We start from the raw sequence: 21592 nt of genomic DNA, 5'->3' as shown, positions 1-21592 counted from the left end.
CTCTCCTCTAATTCCTTCAAGGCTTTAACCTCCTTTGTTGTAAGGTTAGAGTTTGGTTTGGGAGTTAGCTCGGGGATGGATATGTTGTCGATTTCCTTACAGACTAATTCCACAAAAGTCTCTAAATATTTTGAATCTCCTAGTCGTGGGCAGTATTCGCTCTTTTTTCTCAGGTCAGTAAGTGGGCATTGGCCTCCCTCATAATTTTATTTTTTTTTTATAAATTTTTTATTTCTGCGGGTAAACAAGATCAACAGGTTACATTGTGTGCAGTAAGGGTATCCATCAGAGATCGCATTGTTCAACAATAGCATCACTTGCTTACTATAAACCCAGTTTTGTAATTTTCTAGCTTAAATTCCTCATGACTGCACGAGCTGTTAGACCAACTAGTAACTGGAGTCTGACGATTAGTTGCTTATGCACCCTCAAGGGTTTCAGGATATAAGGCTATGTCTTAGAGTAATACCGCTTAGGGTGCGTGTTAAGTAATAAAAGTTGTCGTAGGGCATGTAAGAACCTAGTTCTGACCTGGCGGTTAGCCAGTAGGTAGTTGTGCCAGCTAGGTCGGCTGATTAACGTGCCCCAGAGCGATAGCTCGCTTGTTAGGGGAAGGAGCACGTTAAAATAGAGGGGAAGGGGATGGGGGTAAATAACAGGGCCTGGTGTCTGGCTGTCAGCTCGCGGAGCCAGGTATAGGTATTGGTCATATGTCTATACAAACTAAAAGTACATAAAATATTAGTGAACTTATATAAAAATAATACAGTATCAAACATTGTTAGGCAGAACTTTGAGTGGCAGCACGGGCTGCAGTCCATGCCGGTTTCAGGTAGGTGAGTCATGTGTGCTCATTCTTGTTCCTCTGGGCACAAATGTGTTAATGTTTGCGACAGACCAAGAAGGGCTGGTGTCCGCTGGGGCCGCCTCCATTGGTAGACCCAGGGCCTGCAGAAAAGCCGGTGCTTCTGATTTGTGCGTGAGGAGGTGCATTTCGCCTGTTTTCTCTGCCATCAGTCGGTTCTTCCCCCATTTATATGTGATGGTGTGCTCTCGAAGCTGCTGGATAATTTGTCTGAGAGACCTTCTCCATGTCAGGGTGTGCCTGGAAATGTCTCTGTATAAAGTTAGGTGTGCCCCTTCAAAGGGAACCGTGGGCGAGCCTCTTGTGGCTCCCATGAGAGCCCCCCGGTCAGAGTCCCGAATAAATTTGACAAGTATATCCCTGGGAGCCCCCTGGGGAGTCCAAAAAGTATTTGCTTTACTTGTTTGGGTAGTAGCAGTGTGGCTATCAGCCTCCGGCAGTAATGGGGTAGTTCAGAGTCAGTGAGCGATTCAGGCACCCCTCGGATCCTCACGTTCCGTGCCTTTGCCTTATCCTCCATAGTAGCTATTTGTGTAGTCAGGGTGCTGCATTGCTTTTGCAGTGATCCCAGGGCTGCATCTGTGGCAGTTTGGGCTACCCCAACACTTTTAAGGTCCTCTTCCATCATCTTCACCCTTCCTGTGAGCGTGGAGATTTCCTCCCTAATCAGGGCCATGTCAGCATGGAACATTGCTTGTATTTCCTTTACTAGAGCCTTTATGTCGGCCTTCGTGGCTTGAGCTGAGTCACCTAGCTCCATGTGTGTCGCGGGCTTCGCTGGTACCTTAGGTGAAGGTGAGTGGGTGGCCGTCTGGCTCTCGTCGTCTGACGAAGGTGAGGTATAGGCCCCGGCCGGCGCCATCTTGCACGGGTCCTGCCGCATGGTCGTGCGCATAAAAGCTCCGATATCTCGGGAGCCTGAGCCGGGATCAACTTTAGATTTTTTCGCCTTTTTGCCCATGATATAAGGCACACAGGAGGCGGTTGGTGGCTCGGTAAAAGTGCCGTTTTCGCTTGTATTCAGCGTTTGGGTGGATTTCCCAGAGGAGATGCTGCAGGACGCATCCAACTCGCTTGGCTTCGCCTCCCTCATCTTGATCACTTTCTTCAAGTACTTCAGCTAGTATTAGGGTTACTTGATAATCCCTGGGTTCAAGACCTAATGATTTAGCTTTTTTCTCATTCTTTAAAATGTGGGTCTTATGAAGTATTAGTTTCTGTGCAAACAGGTGAATATCCTTTACCCAGTTGAATTTGTTAAAACGTGGAGTTTGTGGGGATATTTATGGGATAATAATAGTAAACAGTTGAGAATTGCCCACTATTTCAATTCTCAGATCCCAAAGATCGTTATCATGTAAGTGAAATGTATTCCATATAAATAAAATTTGTTATAAAAATAGATACAATTTATTGTGACAATTTAAATAATAATAATAATATGTAACATGCGTGATAATAATCAATGAAGATTTAGTATAACATGAGTATGCAATACATAGTTATACATACATATAAAAAGGTGGAGCTTTTAAATGTTCAGTCAATGTTCTGTGAAACAAAATCGTACAACAAATAGTGCAACACGGTAAATATAGAGGTTCAAGAGTAAATAGTAAGGTATTATAACTCACAAGCCTAGAGTCATACCCTCATATGACTCAGGTGGTATGCGTTTCTGGACCATTCAAGGATGTCCAAATCCTTCTTCTTCCCTTTAGGGCTTGGTGCTTTCTTTAAGAAGTGCTTTGTGCTTTCCTCTTTAAAGTGATCAGTGCTCCCTTCCTCCCTTTGGCCGGTTTAAAGTATAAGAAATGCCAGGTCCAGAGGGATGGGTTCCAAAAGGGTGCTTTATTAGTAAAAATCTACACATAAAATCAAAAACTAAAAGAATTTTACCAGATAGATGTCTGGATAGACTTATAGTCCTTAACAGTAGTTCAATACGCGTTTCGCCCTTTTAAAAGGCTTCCTCAGTTGGCTGTCATCTGTTTTCCATCTTCTTGCTTCAGATTTAAATCACCCGCTCGTCGGATTCAATCTGAGTCTCTTCCGCTTCCGGGTTGCGTTCCGGAACGCAACGTGCGTTCCAGCGTGCGCGGAGACTTCCGCGTTCGTGATTTTGATGGAACGCGCATGCGTTCCAGCATGTATGGGGATTTCCGCATTCGTTATATATTTACTGTGTTGCACTATTTGTTGTACGATTTTGTTTTACAGAACATTGACTGAACATTTAAAAGCTCCACCTTTTTATATGTATGTATAACTATGTATTTTTAAGTGGTGTAGGGGATACCACTTTTTAGGTGTTTGAGCACTTTCTTTTACTCACTTCCATATTGTGCACATACCAAGTTGTATTATTTGTACTGTTTTAACCCCTTGCACAAAGTGGTAGTGTTCATACCCACCAGAATATGGCTTTAATTGAATGTAGAGAGTATTCTACTAATAATATAGACCAAATGTTTTCTCTATCAAAAGACCCACTAAATGAAACACCATATGTGGATTCAGATAACTGTAGATACAATCTAGAAAAAACCCTCATGAGAGAAATGAAAATGAAGTGGGAGGTAGCCACCTTAAAAAAAAATATGTAAGGGAACGAATTACACCCAGGGGCCTAAGATTTCAAAAAAATCCCTCCTTTGACAGAGAAAATGATGGCTTCATGACAGGTTGGAATAAAATGCTAGAAGGTTTTTCCTTCAGCACAATGGGATATATCGTTTCTAGACGAGAAGAGACCCTGTCAGAGATAGATAAAGATATCAAAACATGGAAAGAAAAAATAAGTGAAACCACTAACCCTGAAATTTATAGCCAAATAATGAGAGACATAAAGATTAAGGTAGAAAAAATTGAACAAGATGTCATTCAAATAAAAAAGAGTAAATATTTGAGAGACATGAATGACTATAAAACAGGCAATGTTAACACTTTAAATAAACAAAAAACAAAATATAACAATCAAGAAAGAATATCATATAAAAGACAATATGATTATCCACAAAAGATGAGATATCTAGGAAAAAGAAAGAGTAGATCACCCTCCAGAAATAAACAAATGAGAAGGAGTAGATCACCCTCTGTAAATAGGCCAATAAACAGATCTAGAGAACAAAGAACAGATATAACATCCAAACAGAAACCAATTTGAAACAAAATCAAGGAAATAGAAGGGACCTGGAAGGCACAGACTCGCCAAGACAAGAACAGTCTTTGTCTAGATGGGAAAATTATAGGAGTAATTATTCTCCTCCAGTAAGACACACAAATTATAGAAGCTATAGTCAAGTGGTTAAATCAGGGCTTCCTGAGACTACTGACAGAAGAGGCATGACATGGAACAGAGACGAAAGGAAAAGAAGAGATGATAGACGCCCCCCAGTGGCACAGAAGGATAGAACAAGAGAGACGGAAGAAGAATCTCACACATCAAGACAAAAACTCCCACCGACTCCTTTTCGGAAGGACCCAGCAGTAGAGAGACTGAAGCGGAAACATCAAACCACAATATGGTAGTCACCCGGCAAAAGACAGAGATCCGTAACAAAAGAAAGAGAAGTAGAAGAAGAAGAAGAGAGACATATAGAGAAGAGAGGAAAGAGACAAACTTAGAGGGCATTTTCAACCTAACGGGAAAAGAGTTACCCATAGGGGAGGTAGAGATTCTACAAAGAGGCTTAAAATTCGCTCCAACTTCAGACCTTAATAAGTTTGATTTTTTCATAGATATTAATAAATTTATTAGGAATCTTTGTCTTAAAAAAAAATTTTATGACAAGGAAGATAGACCAGAGGACGAATCAACACTAGAATATGTACATACGGATCTTAAATTAAAATCAGATTTCTTCCCTAAACACCTTATTTCAGACAAAATAAAAGCTTTTGAAATAATGGTAATAAATGAGATAAAGAGAATTAAACCATTAAATAAATACCAACAGAATATGTCAAATAAGGAGAAAAGATCAGTAAAAGAATTAAAACAAAATAAAGAAATCGTGATAAAAACGGCAGACAAAGGGGGAGGTGTAGTGGTCATGCCAAATAGTAAGAATCTACAGGAAGCAGAACGGATCCTTTCAGATTCACACACATATAAAAAATTGGATAAAAATCCAATTGATAATATAAAGAAAACATTTGATGATTACATTGAGAAAGGATCAGAAAAGGGAATTTTAACCATTAAGGAAGCCAAATATTTATCTACACCATATCCCAAAACACCAGTATATTATCATCTCCCAAAAATACATAAGAATAAAGAAAATCCACCAGGGAGACCCATCATATCTGGGATAGATTCTATATCAGCAAAAGTGTCAGAGTATCTTGACCATCTGCTACAACCCTTAGTGGTTCAAAATCCAGCGTATCTGAAAGATACCATCCACATTCTACAGCTAATTGAAAAGATCGTCTGGAAAGAAGGTAATTTTTTAGTAACATGCGATGTAACTTCACTTTATAGCATCATACCGCATGAAAAAGGACTAGAGGCAGTGCAATATTTTTTAAACAAACATAATTTTAAAGAGGAACAGGTTTTATTCATCTTAGAAGGCATTTATTTAATTTTAACAAACAACTTTTTTTGGTTCAATGAGACTTTTTACCTACAAACTAGAGGAACGGCGATGGGCACCAAGTTCGCCCCAAGTTATGCCAGCCTATTTATGGCCTATTGGGAGGAACAATTTGTATACCAAGGACACCCATGGGGGGCGAACTTGGTGAGCTACCGACGTTTTATAGATTATATATTTTTTATTTGGACAGGTACCAATTCGGATCTAAATGATTTTATTACACATTTGAACAACAACCAATGGAATATTGTTTTAACCGCACAGATCAGCATGGACACTATCAATTTTTTAGACTTGGAAATCAATATAGAAAATAATAAGATGGTAACAAAGAACCACTTTTAAGAAGTCGATGCAAACGGATATATCAGCAAGGAAAGCTGCCATCATGCCCCCTGGCTAATAAATGCCCCTAGGGTCCAGTTCCTGAGAATTAGACGCAACTGCACAAACGACCAGGACTACATAATAGAGGCAAATAAAATTAAAATGCAGTTCTTACAAAAGGGATATGAAGAAACAAAACTCCAAACAGCTCTAGAAGATGTTCTTAAGATCCCCAGAGAAAACACTTTGATTTATAAGGATAAAAAGAAGAACCAAAAATGGGATAGTAAGAATATTCCATTTATATGCAGTTTTAACGGAAATAATAAAAGAATAAACAAAATCATTAACAGACATTGGCACATTTTGAAAGACGACCCTGTCCTGAGAAACATCTTACCAGACAATCCCAAAATAGTTTACAGAGGGGCTAGGAATTTAAAAAGCACCTTAGTACAGAGCTGTAACAGAAATAAAACTTCAACTAATAAAACTTTCCTCAATATGAGTAAAGGCTTCTACGGATGTGGACAATGCCTGGCATGTAAAAACACTAAAAGTAAGAGAAGGCACAACGCAGATATGGAATCTATTATAAATAAAAAAATCCAAATAAGAGACCACTTAACTTGTCACTCAAAGGGAGTTATTTATATTCTAAAATGCCCATGTAACCTCCTATATGTAGGTCGAACAATCCGCAGTCTAAACATAAGAGTGGCAGAACACGTAAGAAATATAAGAAATGGTGTAGAGACACATAGTGTCTCAAACCACTTTAAGAGAGTCCACAACTCAAACCCTGAGGGAATGTTCTTCAGTGCGATTAAGTTAGTGAAAAAAAGATTGGAGAGGGGGTCACTATATTAAAAAAATAGAAAGGGAGGAGATGAAATGTATTTATAATTTTAACACAATGCTACCACATGGATTAAATAATGATTTGAATTATGCCATTTTATGAATTAATATTATTTCCTTTTTTTAATGATACCTCCCTTTTTTTAATGATACCTCCCTTTATTGATTAATCATATTCATTATCAAAAAGATGTCTTAAATTTTGCTATTTTTTACTCCCACTTTGCCTTTTAGATTATGAGCCTTGGTCCCTTTTTTTTACTTATATGTTATTGTGTAAATGGAATTTAAAATTAGGCTACATTAAGCTGTGTATAAATTAATTGGTTTTAATATTTTAATTTTATGAGAGAATACCCCAATTTTAAGAGGACTTGAATAAATGTAATATGCAGGACTAATATAGCCTGCACTTTGATGTTATTTACCAAGAAATTCACTTGCATACTGTCTTTTAATGATTTGTATTTTGTTAATAAAGTTTAGCACCAAATGAAACGCTATGACGGTGGAACGCCACCGAAGTGACGAATGCGGAAATCCCCATACATGCTGGAACGCATGCGCGTTCCATCAAAATGACGAACGCGGAAGTCTCCGCGCACGCTGGAACGCACGTTGCGTTCCGGAACGCAACCCGGAAGCGGAAGAGACTCAGATTGAATCCGACGAGCGGGTTATTTAAATCTGAAGCAAGAAGATGGAAAACAGATGACAGCCAACTGAGGAAGCCTTTTAAAAGGGCGAAACGCGTATTGAACTACTGTTAAGGACTATAAGTCTATCCAGACATCTATCTGGTAAAATTCTTTTAATTTTTGATTTTATGTGTAGATTTTTACTAATTAAGCACCCTTTTGGAACCCATCCCTCTGGACCTGGCATTTCTTATACTTTAAACCGGCCAAAGGGAGGAAGGGAGCACTGAGCACTTTAAAGAGGAAAGCACAAAGCACTTCTTAAAGAAAGCACCAAGCCCTAAAGGGAAGAAGAAGGATTTGGACATCCTTGAATGGTCCAGAAACGCATACCACCTGAGTCATATGAGGGTATGACTCTAGGTTTGTGAGTTATAATACCTTACTATTTACTCTTGAACCTCTATATTTACCGTGTTGCACTATTTGTTGTACGATTTTGTTTCACAGAACATTGACTGAACATTTAAAAGCTCCACCTTTTTATATGTATGTATAACTATGTATTGCATACTCATGTTATACTAAATCTTCATTGATTATTATCACGCATGTTACATATTATTATTATTATTTAAATTGTCACAATAAATTGTATCTATTTTTATAACAAATTTTATTTATATGGAATACATTTCACTTACATGATAACGATCTTTGGGATCTGAGAATTGAAATAGTGGGCAATTCTCAACTGTTTACTATTATTATTCCATAAATATCCCCACAAACTCCACGCTTTAACAAATTCAACTGGGTAAAGGATATTCACCTGTTTGCACAGAAACTAATACTTCATAAGACCCACATTTTAAAGAATGAGAAAAAAGCTAAATCATTAGGTCTTGAACCCAGGGATTATCAAGTAACCCTAATACTAGCTGAAGTACTTGAAGAAAGTGATCAAGATGAGGGAGGCGAAGCCAAGCGAGTTGGATGCGTCCTGCAGCATCTCCTCGGGGAAATCCACCCAAACACTGAATACAAGCGAAAACGGCACTTTTACCGAGCCACCAACCGCCTCCTGTGTGCCTTATATCATGGGCAAAAAGGCGAAAAAATCTAAAGTTGATCCCGGCTCAGGCTCCCGAGATATCGGAGCTTTTATGCGCACGACCATGCGGCAGGACCCGTGCAAGATGGCGCCGGCCGGGGCCTATACCTCACCTTCGTCAGACGACGAGAGCCAGACGGCCACCCACTCACCTCCACCTAAGGTACCAGCGAAGCCCGCGACACACATGGAGCTAGGTGACTCAGCTCAAGCCACGAAGGCCGACATAAAGGCTCTAGTAAAGGAAATACAAGCAATGTTCCATGCTGACATGGCCCTGATTAGGGAGGAAATCTCCACGCTCACAGGAAGGGTGAAGATGATGGAAGAGGACCTTAAAAATGTTGGGGTAGCCCAAACTGCCACAGATGCAGCCCTGGGATCACTGCAAAAGCACCCTGACTACACAAATAGCTACTATGGAGGATAAGGCAAAGGCACGGAACGTGAGGATCCGAGGGGTGCCTGAATCGCTCACTGACTCTGAACTACCCCATTACTGCCGGAGGCTGATAGCCACACTGCTACTACCCAAACAAGTAAAGCAAATACTTTTTGGACTCCCCAGGGGGCTCCCAGGGATATACTTGTCAAATTTATTCGGGACTCTGACCGGGGGGCTCTCATGGGAGCCACAAGAGGCTCGCCCACGGTTCCCTTTGAAGGGGCACACCTAACTTTATACAGAGACATTTCCAGGCACACCCTGACATGGAGAAGGTCTCTCAGACAAATTATCCAGCAGCTTCGAGAGCACACCATCACATATAAATGGGGGAAGAACCGACTGATGGCAGAGAAAGCAGGCGAAATGCACCTCTTCACGCACAAATCAGAAGCACCGGCTTTTCTGCGGGCCCTGGGTCTACCAATGGAGGCGGCCCCAGCGGACACCAGCCCTTCTTGGTCTGTCGCAAACATTAACACATTTGTGCCCAGAGGAACAAGAATGAGCACACATGACTCACCTACCTGAAACCGGCATGGACTGCAGCCCGTGCTGCCACTCAAAGTTCTGCCTAACAATGTTTGATACTGTATTATTTTTATATAAGTTCACTAATATTTTATGTACTTTTAGTTTGTATAGACATATGACCAATACCTATACCTGGCTCCGCGAGCTGACAGCCAGACACCAGGCCCTGTTATTTACCCCCATCCCCTTCCCCTCTATTTTAACGTGCTCCTTCCCCTAACAAGCGAGCTATCGCTCTGGGGCACGTTAATCAGCCGACCTAGCTGGCACAACTACCTACTGGCTAACCGCCAGGTCAGAACTAGGTTCTTACATGCCCTACGACAACTTTTATTACTTAACACGCACCCTAAGCGGTATTACTCTAAGACATAGCCTTATATCCTGAAACCCTTGAGGGTGCATAAGCAACTAATCGTCAGACTCCAGTTACTAGTTGGTCTAACAGCTCGTGCAGTCATGAGGAATTTAAGCTAGAAAATTACAAAACTGGGTTTATAGTAAGCAAGTGATGCTATTGTTGAACAATGCGATCTCTGATGGATACCCTTACTGCACACAATGTAACCTGTTGATCTTGTTTACCCGCAGAAATAAAAAATTTATAAAAAAAAAATAAAATTATGAGGGAGGCCAATGCCCACTTACTGACCTGAGAAAAAAGAGCGAATACTGCCCACGACTAGGAGATTCAAAATATTTAGAGACTTTTGTGGAATTAGTCTGTAAGGAAATCGACAACATATCCATCCCCGAGCTAACTCCCAAACCAAACTCTAACCTTACAACAAAGGAGGTTAAAGCCTTGAAGGAATTAGAGGAGAGAGAGGGGATAACAATTAAACCATCAGATAAAGGTGGGAATACGGTAATCTTAGATACCTCCCAGTATATCGAGATGACGAATAAAATCCTTACAGATACCAATACCTACAAGATTTTAAAATCAGATCCCACTAAGGTCTTTTTGGAAAAACTGAAACTCTTCTTACAAACAGGTCTTAATGATAACAGGATATCCAAGAACGAATACGGTTTTATGCTGAACAAAAATCCATGTATCTCGATGTTCTATTGTCTACCTAAAATACACAAACAACATCCAGTATTATCAGGTAGACCAATAGTATCGGGAAACAATAACATAACACACAATGTAAGCATACATCTAGCTCACATTCTAAGACCTGTAGTAGTCAAACTTCCCTCGTATTTGAGGGATACAAAGCAAACCCTGGCGGATTTGGCCCATTTAAAGATGCCCGAGAACTCAATTCTGTGTAGCATGGACGTTGAGGCCCTGTATAGTTCGATTCCTCATACTCTGGGGCTTAAATATACAAGATATTTCCTACGACAGAGGGGATTACACTTCAAGAAACACAGCGATTTCACTATTGAACTCCTACAGTCGGTTCTCACAACTTCTATTATATTTGATGGAGTATTCTATCACCAGGTGCAGGGAACAGCTATGGGGACGTTTTGCGCGCCCTCATTTGCCAACCTGCACCTGGGTTGGTGGGAGGAGAATGTTGTATTCGCTGACCAATATAATATCTTCTCGCAATGTATCTACTCATGGAAGAGATACATTGATGATATTATGCTCATCTGGACGGGTAGTAGTGACAATTTTTTTCACTTTGTAAAGTCCCTTAATATCAATGACCTTGATCTGAAATTCACTGCGGAGGTAGGCAGCCCCTCTCTCAACTTCCTGGATTTGACCTGGACCCCTGAGTCTAATGGTACATTTAAGATGGATCTATTCAGGAAAGCACGGCTCCGAACAGCCTACTTAATTGGAGAAGTTACTACCCAACACAGCAAAAAAGGGCTATACCCAGAAGGCAGTACCTGCGACTTAGGCAAAATTGTTCGGATATTGAAGATTTTAAAACAAGAGCTAAGGAATTACGCTCTATGTTTAGATCAATGGGCCCATTTAACCGATAAAGAATGCCTTCTGAGGGAAGATAAAACTCTATCCAATCATACCAACTCTGACCAAAAACAACTCAGATGTGTATCAACTTTCGATGCAGGCTGGGACCATGTAAAGACAATCATGAATAGATTCTGGCCACTCCTTAGACAGGACGAACAGCTAAGGGATGTTATCCCAACAAGTGCATGCATCATGGCAAGAAGGGGTAAGAATATCAAAGACACCCTGGTACATAGCCATTTTTAACAAAAAAAAAAGCATCCTCAACACATTGGCTGTCAAAAACACTGACCGGTACCTATAAATGTATGTCGCTGTAAGGCATGCAATTTTATTTGCAAAAACTCAAAAAGTTTAGAAAATAGCGCACATACTGAGAAATTCCATTCCTACTCTTTTTTCTATTGCAATACTAAAGGTGTGGTATACTTAATCGTATGCAGGTGCAACATGCTATATGTGGGAAAGACTTTCCGTCCGTTCAAAAGACGTATCCATCACTGTCAAAGACTGTCCATCATGGGGACCATACAGCATTAAAATTTCTGGTCATTGAATTAGTGAAACTAGACCAAAGGAAAAGAAATCTAGACAAATGCCTAAGGAGAAGAGAATGCTTTTGGATTTACACGTTGAACACGTTATCTCCGTACAGTCTAAAGGAAGGATTCTCATATTCCCCCTTCATTAGTGATCTCTAACAATTTACATGGGAAACAATAATATTGCAGCAATTTATGTTATAGCTAATTGTACACTGTATATATATTTTCACGTTTAATATTTAGATCCGAAACCTCTGAGTTAGATAGTTGGCATGCTAAATATCTAACACACTCTTCTACGACCTTAATGATATCTGCGTTTCTAATATATACATAATATTCTTAAACTGTACACTTTAATTGAGGACATACATCAGTTTAATGTATATACTTGCTGGATGTTTGTATTTATTAGCCTATACATGCCCCTATAAATACTATGCAATACCATGCAATTAACTAACATATAGATATATAATATGGGGGATTTTAATGTGTATATAATCCTTACACAATATTCTTCTATCTGATGACATGTATGACTTTAATAGATGCATCCTTAGGTCATTGCTGTGTTATTACTAACATTTGCATGCCCCTCTATATACTGAGCTTAATACATATATATATTTGGATAAATATATCTACTACAGCTTGGAACTTTAAAATGAGTTCGATTGAATGTGCAATTCCAAACATTATACTGTCCATATTCACCAGTTTAGTAGATAATCAAACAGTTTATCCACTCTCCTTGTCCCATCAATTACCCCCCCTTCTTCCCTCCTTTATTCCCTCCCCATTTGATGGGGTCAGTATGAATTGGGGGGTTTCAGTTTGAAGGGGCGGAGTTACGGCCATGTGGGTCACGCCTACGTAGGGTTTCTGCCGGAATAATGATGTAACAGGGAGGACCTAGCTTTGGAAGTGTCAGCTAACACGACCCCTTTTACACCTCTCCCTCCCCACACCTGACAGCAAAAAGGATCAGTAAATTACAGCACACGGATAATTGGTCCATATCGACATAAATAAATGAACCACTCAGAGGTAAGGTACTAGCATAGAACACCCTCAAAGGTGTTTGTATAGGAGATTTAGGGACTAGCAGCTAGGGCATCTTTGTGGTTATTTGACCAATTTGGTTCTGCATGTAAACCTGTCACTTCATCTCATCTCTACCTTTATGGGGCATCTGCTAAATACCTATACAAAGGAGATATGGACATTTATAAATGCTGCATAAACAGATAGGAGTGAGCTTATATACTCACCTTATTTGAATGCTTTTGGAGTATTTTTTGGCAATGGTTTTCCTACCATCACCCCTCTGTCTTGGCTTAATACATTGCTGTCTTGCTTTCTACCTGTCTCTTGCTTCTAAATGTTATGTTCAGCCACCAGAGCACTATTTAGTGTACCTTCCCTTATTATTATTATGTTATTATTTATATAGCTCCATCAAATTCCGCAGCGCTTTACAATGGGTGGACGAAAGAACATGTAGTTGTAACCAGACAGGTTGGAAACACAGGAACAGAGGGGTTGAGGGCCCTGCTCAATGATCTTACATGCTAGAGGGAGTGGGGTAAAGTGACACAAAAGGTAAGGATAGTATTAGACTAGTGACAGTTGCAAGAGAGGAATCAGTCGGGAGCTATTAACAGTTTAATTGATACGCTTTTATGAAGAAGTGGGTTTTTAATGATTTTTTTGAAAGAGTGAAGACTGGGTGAGCATGTAACGGAGGAGGGAAGCGAGTTCCACAGGAATAGTGCAGCCCTCGAGAAGTATTGAAGACGAGCATCTGAGGTGGGAGTACGAACAGAAGATAGACGTAAGTCTTCAGCAGATCGTAAGATGGGACATACTTGTGTATAAGGGAGGATAGATGGGTGGGAGCAGCATTATGTAAAGATTTGAAAAGCAAGAACCAGAATTTTAAATTGAGCTCTATATTTTATAGGAAGCCAATGTAGGGACTGACAGAAGGGTGAGGCATGGGAGGTGCGGGCAGACAGTAAGATGAGCCTCGCCGCCACATACATTATGGAATGTAATGGCGCAAGTTGGGAGCACGTAAGATCACTGAGAAGTGGATTACAATAGTCAAGGCGAGAAAGGACAGTGGAATAAACCAACACCTTAATCGCATCTGGCCTTTAGTAGAGGCGGATGCGCGCAATGTCTTTGAGATGGAAACAACAGGATTTGCCGATAGACTGAACATGAGGCTTGAAGGAGAGGTCGGACTCAAAGAGAACACCTAGGCAGTGAGCCTGCGTGGTGGAGCCGATGGTAGCACCGTTGACTTGGACTTGGAGGGAGGGAGACACAGGAGTAACAACATATAAAAAGAGAAAAAACAAGAGGAAATACTTCCTCTTGGATAAATAGGTAGGAAAGGTTATGGTCTAAAAAAGGTGGTATATCCACTAAGCTACTGGTAAAACAACCCACACCCAAGGCTGAATAAATAAAACAGAAATTAAAAAAGCAAAAAGAAAACAATCCAATTGCTAAAACCAGGAGTGTTACACCTAAAACCAGGAGTGTTACACTGTTACAATCCAACACCTAAAATGTTTATGATATATGTGGATGCATAGATATCCTATATTGAATCTGATAGTTTCTAGCAGAGATAGTTGATTTAAAATCAAATAGATATAATCCTGACACTGGTATGCAATCTAATACAACATGAGTCAGTGGGGGACAAAACCTTAGATACAGACAATGTATCCAAATTGAATAGATATACACTGTATCAGTGCACACAGAGAACTTTAGCAATCTTAGTTCTGGTAATATCAAAAATCAGAAACATACAATTAGTCAAATAATGTCCTTTAACTGTGTATTCATATATATTAGGCTGATATCCCTTCTATGAAAGCAGCAGGGAAACTGGCCAATAAGAGCTGAATGTACTCTAGTAACAGACTAATATTTTAGTCAATAGTAGTATGGTACATGAAGAATAAAATCTCATCAAATGCAGAGAAATAATGAACATGTAGAGTTGTAGGGTTGAAGGACCACTATAGTGCCAGGAAAACATTCTCGTTTTCCTGGTACTATAGTGCCCTGAGGGTGCCCCCACTCTCAGGGCCACCCTCCCGCCGGGCTCTAGGGGGTGGAAGGGGTTAAACTTACCTCTTTCTCCAGCGCCGGGCGGGGGACTCTCCTCCTCCTCTCCTCGGCTGAATGCGCATGCGCGGCAAGAGCAGCACGCGCATTCAGCCAATCCATAGGAAAGCATTCTCAATGCTTTCCTATGGACACTGGCGTCTTCTCACTGTGAAAATCACAGTGAGAAGCGTGGAAGCGCCTCTAGCGGCTGTCAATGAGACAGCCACTAGAGGCTGGATTAACCCATATGTAAACATAGCAGTTTCTCTGAAACTGCTATGTTTATAGAAGAAAGGGTTAATCCTAGCTGGACCTGGCACCCAGACCACTTCATTAAGCTGAAGTGGTCTGGGTGCCTATAGTTGTCCTTTAACACTTTTACATAAAAAATCTATAAAATCCAAAGAGCTTTGCTTATAACACTAACTGTTGAACTTTATGATATAAAGTGCAGAGGCATAAAGTTCTTCATATAAAAGGATTTTATTCAACTAAAAAAATATATGCAATAAAAAAGATCGATAAAAATCAGTCACAGATAGCATAAGAATAAGGGAACCTTTCTTTCGGTGTCTTCCGCGTAAGGCTGCATCTCTACACTCACACAGTGGAACACATACTGAATCAAATTGGAACGCACGCAGTGAATCTCCCTGACAGTCATCTGACAACCGGGACTCTGAAGCTGTCTTTGAAGCCGGCTCTGACAAGGCAACATTTCTAGAGTATCCAGACCATATCATAAACATTTTAGGTGTTGGTATCCACTCCTGGTTTTAGCAATTGGATAGTTTTCTTTTTGCTTTTTTCACAGGAGTAACAACACTTGAGGGAGGAAAAAACAGAATTTCAGTTTTGGTCAAGTTTAAGGAAGTGGGCAGCCATCCAGTTAGAAATAGCAGAGAGGAGGGGCGGGGCTTGACCTGCAAACTAAACGGTTGCATGGCAGAGGAGCTCCCAATGCCAAAGCGTTTTTTTGGGGATTTACTTGCTAATTTGAGCACTAAAAAGATGCCGGGTACGCTACCCATGCTGGGGGCACCCTGGCGAATCGCCTGATACCGAACTCAAGTATTTCCCACAAGCACGAGCCTGAAGGGGCCCATGGCGGCCTGCGGTGGATGGGGCTGGGGGGAGGTGGCCGCTCTCCTCGCCTCCGCGCCGGGCCTCTGACCACCCGCTCCCCCCCCCCCACAGGACCGGCAGGGGTTATCCCGGTCCAACCCCGCCAGACGGAAGCGCCACGGCAGACGCGGATGGCAGAGCCTGACAAGCAGATCTCAGCCGCACAGGCCCACACAATGGCGGACGCCACGTGCGATTGCAATGGCGGCAGAGCGGAAACCGATATCCTGAAGAGGCTAGACGCAATCTTCGATGCCTTCTGGGCACAACTGGCACTCAGAGAGCGACAGGCAAACATACACGCGAACTTACCCAGAGACGGACCCGCACGTGCCAGCCGCAGTCGCGCTGTCCCCCGCTCGGAGGCAACCACAAGATGGCGCCGCAGACGGAGACCTCACCCGCATACCCGCAAGCGATTGACCCAAACAGCGCTGCTAACTCAAAGGGACAGGCAGATCCCACTTCAGCCTCACACGGCACTGAATCCCGCCAGGCAACCCTGAAGACGCAAACACCCATCAGGGCACCAGAACCTGTCAACATCAAGGGGAGATCCAGAGTCCAGGACCGGAGCACCAATTACCTACCATAAAACTACAGGTACCCACCGCGACAAGCGTACGGGCCCGGCATCTGACCTAACGCAACTAGACTTTGCCTTATTCCAGCAGCCACCGAAACCAGCAACATGGTCCCTGCCTATGCCCCAAAAGGACTGCCAAGTACCCCTATCATCATTCCCAATACTGGGCATAGGTTGACAGCGAGCACTCAGGCGGGGCTCTCAGAGGCACATACCCAAAACGTCTGCCACAACGGACGCTGTGTTTGCCACTCTGCAGCCTCCTGAACAGAGACCCACCCAACCGGAGACCTCTACAAGATATGCCTATAATGACTACAAGCCATTAAGCAATATGCGTTTCTGTACCACATAGGTTTAGCAAAGAGATTAACCATTTATGACCATAACAGAATAGCCTGTCGCAATAGTATTTCACTTTCTCTTCCTTGCCTATACCATATGTTTATCCCTATACTGTGCCTTGAAGCAGAAACCGTATTTGCATAAGTGACAGGGGATCGAGGGTGTCTCTGACACGTCCTAGAACAGCCTGGGGTGGTATACTAAGCAGTTGCCTAATACACCCAAGTCTTCACAGTGTACTGAGAAATATATATATTTTTTTGTCAATCTTTATTTTCTTTGTGCATATAGAGGACAAACACGTTTGCACTGCCACGACAGCTGGTGCAGACAATTATGCAGTCATGGTTTAACATTGGTTGGCATTTAGAAACTTTGCACATTTTTTTTTTTTTTTTTGAGTATCAGAGTATGGAACACGTTAAATATTAAACAATAAGTATAACCAGGCTGAACAACGTCTCGCTCATAAGTGTTAAAGAGAACTCATGTGGAGTCAAAGGGTAAGTAGTGTGTGTTAGAGTAGTAAACATGCCTAAGCAAGTCATGTCAGAGGTGGGGATGACAGTAGGCAAAGCGGTTACATATTGATTAGTCTGATAATAACGTCCACATAAGAGAAAACTTGGAACATGCTGATCTGGGATTATTTCTGTAGCTTAGTAGTCGCTAGGTGCTAGACTTAAGGTTAAGGCACGGTTTGATTTTTTATATGATTTAAATATTGTCATACATGTTAGGTTCGGCTGTAGCGTATAAGTACGTATATTAGCATATTGCTGAAACTGCACTTGCTTATACATCATTAATGAGGAGTAAGCATGTTAGCTGGGGACACAGATCTACACTGTAAGTCCAACCGTAAGGCTGGGCCTAGAAAAACATGCTAGTCTATAGTGACCTATCTATGTACATACTCTGAAAAGTTGGTGCCTTGGGTCGTCAGAGTAACATTATATGCGAACAGACATAAAAATTAAATGCTCAGTAAAGCTGGATCCAAACAGTTATGGCCTTACAACAATTTGCCTGCTATATTGTCCACCAAGAGTCCATAGTTGTGGGCGGCATGTGGTGGGGCTGCGGGCTTACAGGCCATCTATCAGCCAATACCCCTGCTGGGAAAGTCTGAGCCATGTGCCGGACGGGTCAGCGAGAGGCCGGTGAGCCGCTGGTGCAAGGAAGGAGCGCTCCAGCCCCAGGCCGGAATGAAGGCCAGCACCTGTTGTCCACGAACTCGTGCTCTCATAGTCGAGGCCGGGTCCACCCTCTGTCGGGCGCCGTGGGGAGCTCGGATGTTCTGCCGTCGCCTGCGACGGTCGGGCTTCTGGCGGTGTGGTTGGTGCCGTGGAGGTGTCCTCCGGGAGGCGTTCAGCCCGGGAAGGATTGTAGGGCGGTCTGCGACTTTCGCCTTGCGTGGTTTGCCCGTTGCGGGTCCATGCCAGCTCCGCACCTTGTCCCTCCTTACTGTGCCCACCGGGTCGGGTGGTTCCCATCTACAGCGTAGTATCAGTCGCTCCCAGAGCCTTTGGAAGAGCTTGTCTAGCCTCTCAGCGTACTGCTCTGCCGTGTAGCAACTCTGGCTGCTTGGTTGGGCTGGCGCGCGTTTCTGCCGTTGAGTCGCGGCCGCCATCTTGAGAGGCCCACTGGCCGCGTTGCTCGAGTTGCGGATTTTAGCCGGGGCTTGTGATGTCGCTTGCCCTGGTTTGGTGGATACCGGGATGACCCCCACCGGTCCAAGGGGGGGGGAACGGGGGCCCATGTTGAGGTCGTAGCTTAATATGGTCCCAGGAGAGGGGCCGTCTCCCCCGTGGTCCATTAGACTCAGTGACCGGTAGGCCCTGCTGCCCTGCTCCGGTTTCTGTGGTCGGAGCTGCATGCTTCGCGTACCGTTAGGTGCCGCTTCTGGTGCTGGTTATCCCCCTCAGGCTGGTATGTAATTCTAGTCTCGGTAGGTCGCCGTGAGGGCTCAGATTATGCCCCTTGCCACCGGAGCATGCAGCATGTGCGTCCGGCCATCTTGGCGGTCAGGCCCCGCCCCCACTGAGAAATATTTAATCTAAATCACAAGCGTTACTCCATAATTATTCCAGTTGTATTTATGATTATTCTGCAGTTATGTGCTTAAGTACACTAATGTCCTTAACCTGTGTCCTACTCTCATAACACTCACTCCACTTAGCATACTACTCACCACACCTAGCGTGCTTAAATTTCTAATCAACTTTAAACAGTTTAAACTTACAAACAAATGTGTATGCATAGCTTGTTTATAATTTTATTTAAAAAATGTGCTGATATTTACATGCCATAAATGTGAAAAACCTTTTTATGTATGCCGTTGTGGCATTGTTAAATGTTCTGTTACCTCCTGCACAATGAAAAATAAAGAATAAAAAAAAAAAAGAAATAGCAGAGAGGCAGTCAGAGACACTAGTCAAGGGGGACGGGGAGAGATCAGGAGAGGACAGGTAGATTTGCGTGTAATCCACATAGAAATGATATTGGAAGCCAAAGGAGCTAATGGGTTTACCAAGGGAGGCAGTAGAGATGGAGAACAGTAGGGGACCAAGGACTAAACCTTGGGGGACACCAACAGAGAGGAGTTGGGGAGAAGAAGCAGAGCCAGAGAAAGAAACACTGAACGAGCGCTGGGAGAGGTAGGAGGAGCACCAGGAGAGAGCAATATCTTGTAGACCGATATTGCTCAGGATGAGAAGAAGCTGTTGATGATCAATAGTGTCAAAAGCCGCAGACAGGTCAATGAAAATTAGGATAGAGTAGTGACCACGCAGCGAGTAGATCATTGGATACTTTGGTCAGTGCCATTTCCACAAAGTGCTTAGCGCGAAAACCAGACTGAAGCGGGTCTAGCAGAGAGTTGGTCTTGAGGAAGTCTGTCAATCTCGCATACACAACTCTCTCAAGGATCTTGGATGCAAAAGGCAGTAGCGAGATAGGACGGTAGTTGGATGGGGCTCAAGGTTGGGCTTCTTTAGAATTGGTGTTACAGTTGCATGTTTGAAGGGCGATGGAAATATACCAGAGGAGAGAGAGAGAGATTGAGAATTTTAGTGAGAGGTGGAGAAAGAGAAGAAGACAGAGTACGGATGAGATGCGAGAGAATTGGATCTAGGGAGCAGGTGGTGGGGCGGGTGGACTGGAGCAGAACAGAAACCTCTTCCCATGTAGCAGGTGCGAATGAAGATAGAACAGCAGAGGGAGTGAAGTTAGGGGAAGAATTGTAAGGGGAGGAAGAAAGAGGAGAGATCTCTTCCCTGCTTGTAGAGATCGTGTCAGTGAAGTGAGTTGCAAAGTCTGGGGCGATCAAGTTAGTAGGTGGAGGAGTAACAATAGGGCGAAGAAGAGAGTTAAATGTGTGAAATAGTCGTTTTGGGTTCACGGGAGAGTGTGGTTACGAGGGTATTGAAGTAATTTACTTTTGCAGAGGAAAGAGCCAAGCTGTATGAGCGCAGCATACATTTATAGTGGAGAAAGTCAGATGCACAGTGAGTTTCTCCAACAGCATTCAGCAGTTTTGGAGGTATTGAGGTGAGCTTGGTGTGCCAGGGTTGTTGTTGGGGGCGCCTGCGGCGTTTAAATGTAGAAGGTGCCATGATGTCTAGTTGAGAGGAGAGGGTGGAATTGTAGAAGGATGTTGCATAACTAAGACAGGTGAGGTTTGAGATGGGTAAAAGAAGAGTTTGGAGATTAGTGGAGAAATGCTCTAGGTCAAGACATTTGAGGTTTCTGTGAGATTGATGTATTTATCCTGTTGATTTTGGATTTATCAGCCATCATTGGGACCTACCATAGCCCCAATAGTATTTGACTGCTTTTTGATGCCAGTAAACTAGGAGAGGGGAATGGGGCTGTAACTACCATAACCACTTCTACACTTGCTTCCCAGCCCAGTTCCTTTTTGTGTCTTGATTTTCCTGTTTTATTCAATAAAGTATTTTCTCATTAGATACTACTGGTACTTGAGGCTGTGAACAACTGTAGTATTACCCCACTAGACAGATCTCTAAGCTAGCTAATAATAGCTGTAATTTTCTATATTTTTCCCTCTTTTAATATACCAGCACTGAGTCCCCCCTTGATTGGGGTGTATTGAGGTTTCGAGGCTGACGTTTGGCAACTCAAATCTTCAGCTCTTTCCACAGATTTTCTATGGGATTAAGGTCTGGAGACTGGCTAGGCCACTCCAGGACTGTTGGGGATAAAATCAGCCCGGGACCCTCTGTGGATGATGGATATTTGCCAACTCTTTATCAGAGCTCTGGAAATTGGAAATAAAAGCAGAGACGTGTTCAATAACCAATTCAATTTCCTTTATTACGCAAGTTATATTTACACCCCATTTTCATAGCAGGATGGGAGGGGGAAAAGATGAGCATATGGGCGTGTTAAATGACGTAAATTGTTTTGTACAAGTTATAAGCAGCTGTTTCTTGTTATATCCTACGTTATATAACGCACGTATATTTGATAAAAAACAATGTTTACAAATA

At 42.4% G+C, this 21592-nt stretch overlaps 1 protein-coding gene across 1 annotated transcript in view; it reads right to left on the bottom strand.

Moving 5' to 3' along the window:
- The window catches only part of LOC134585305 (E3 ubiquitin-protein ligase RNF213-like), a 203694-nt gene that overhangs the window by 110498 nt on the left and 71604 nt on the right, over positions 1–21592 (bottom strand). The window lies entirely within an intron of this gene.

Source organism: Pelobates fuscus, unplaced genomic scaffold (genome assembly GCF_036172605.1).
Source record: "Pelobates fuscus isolate aPelFus1 unplaced genomic scaffold, aPelFus1.pri H_1, whole genome shotgun sequence".
In the NCBI taxonomy this organism is placed as follows: Eukaryota; Metazoa; Chordata; class Amphibia; order Anura; family Pelobatidae; genus Pelobates; species Pelobates fuscus.
This window is presented reverse-complemented; position numbering and strand designations above follow the sequence as displayed.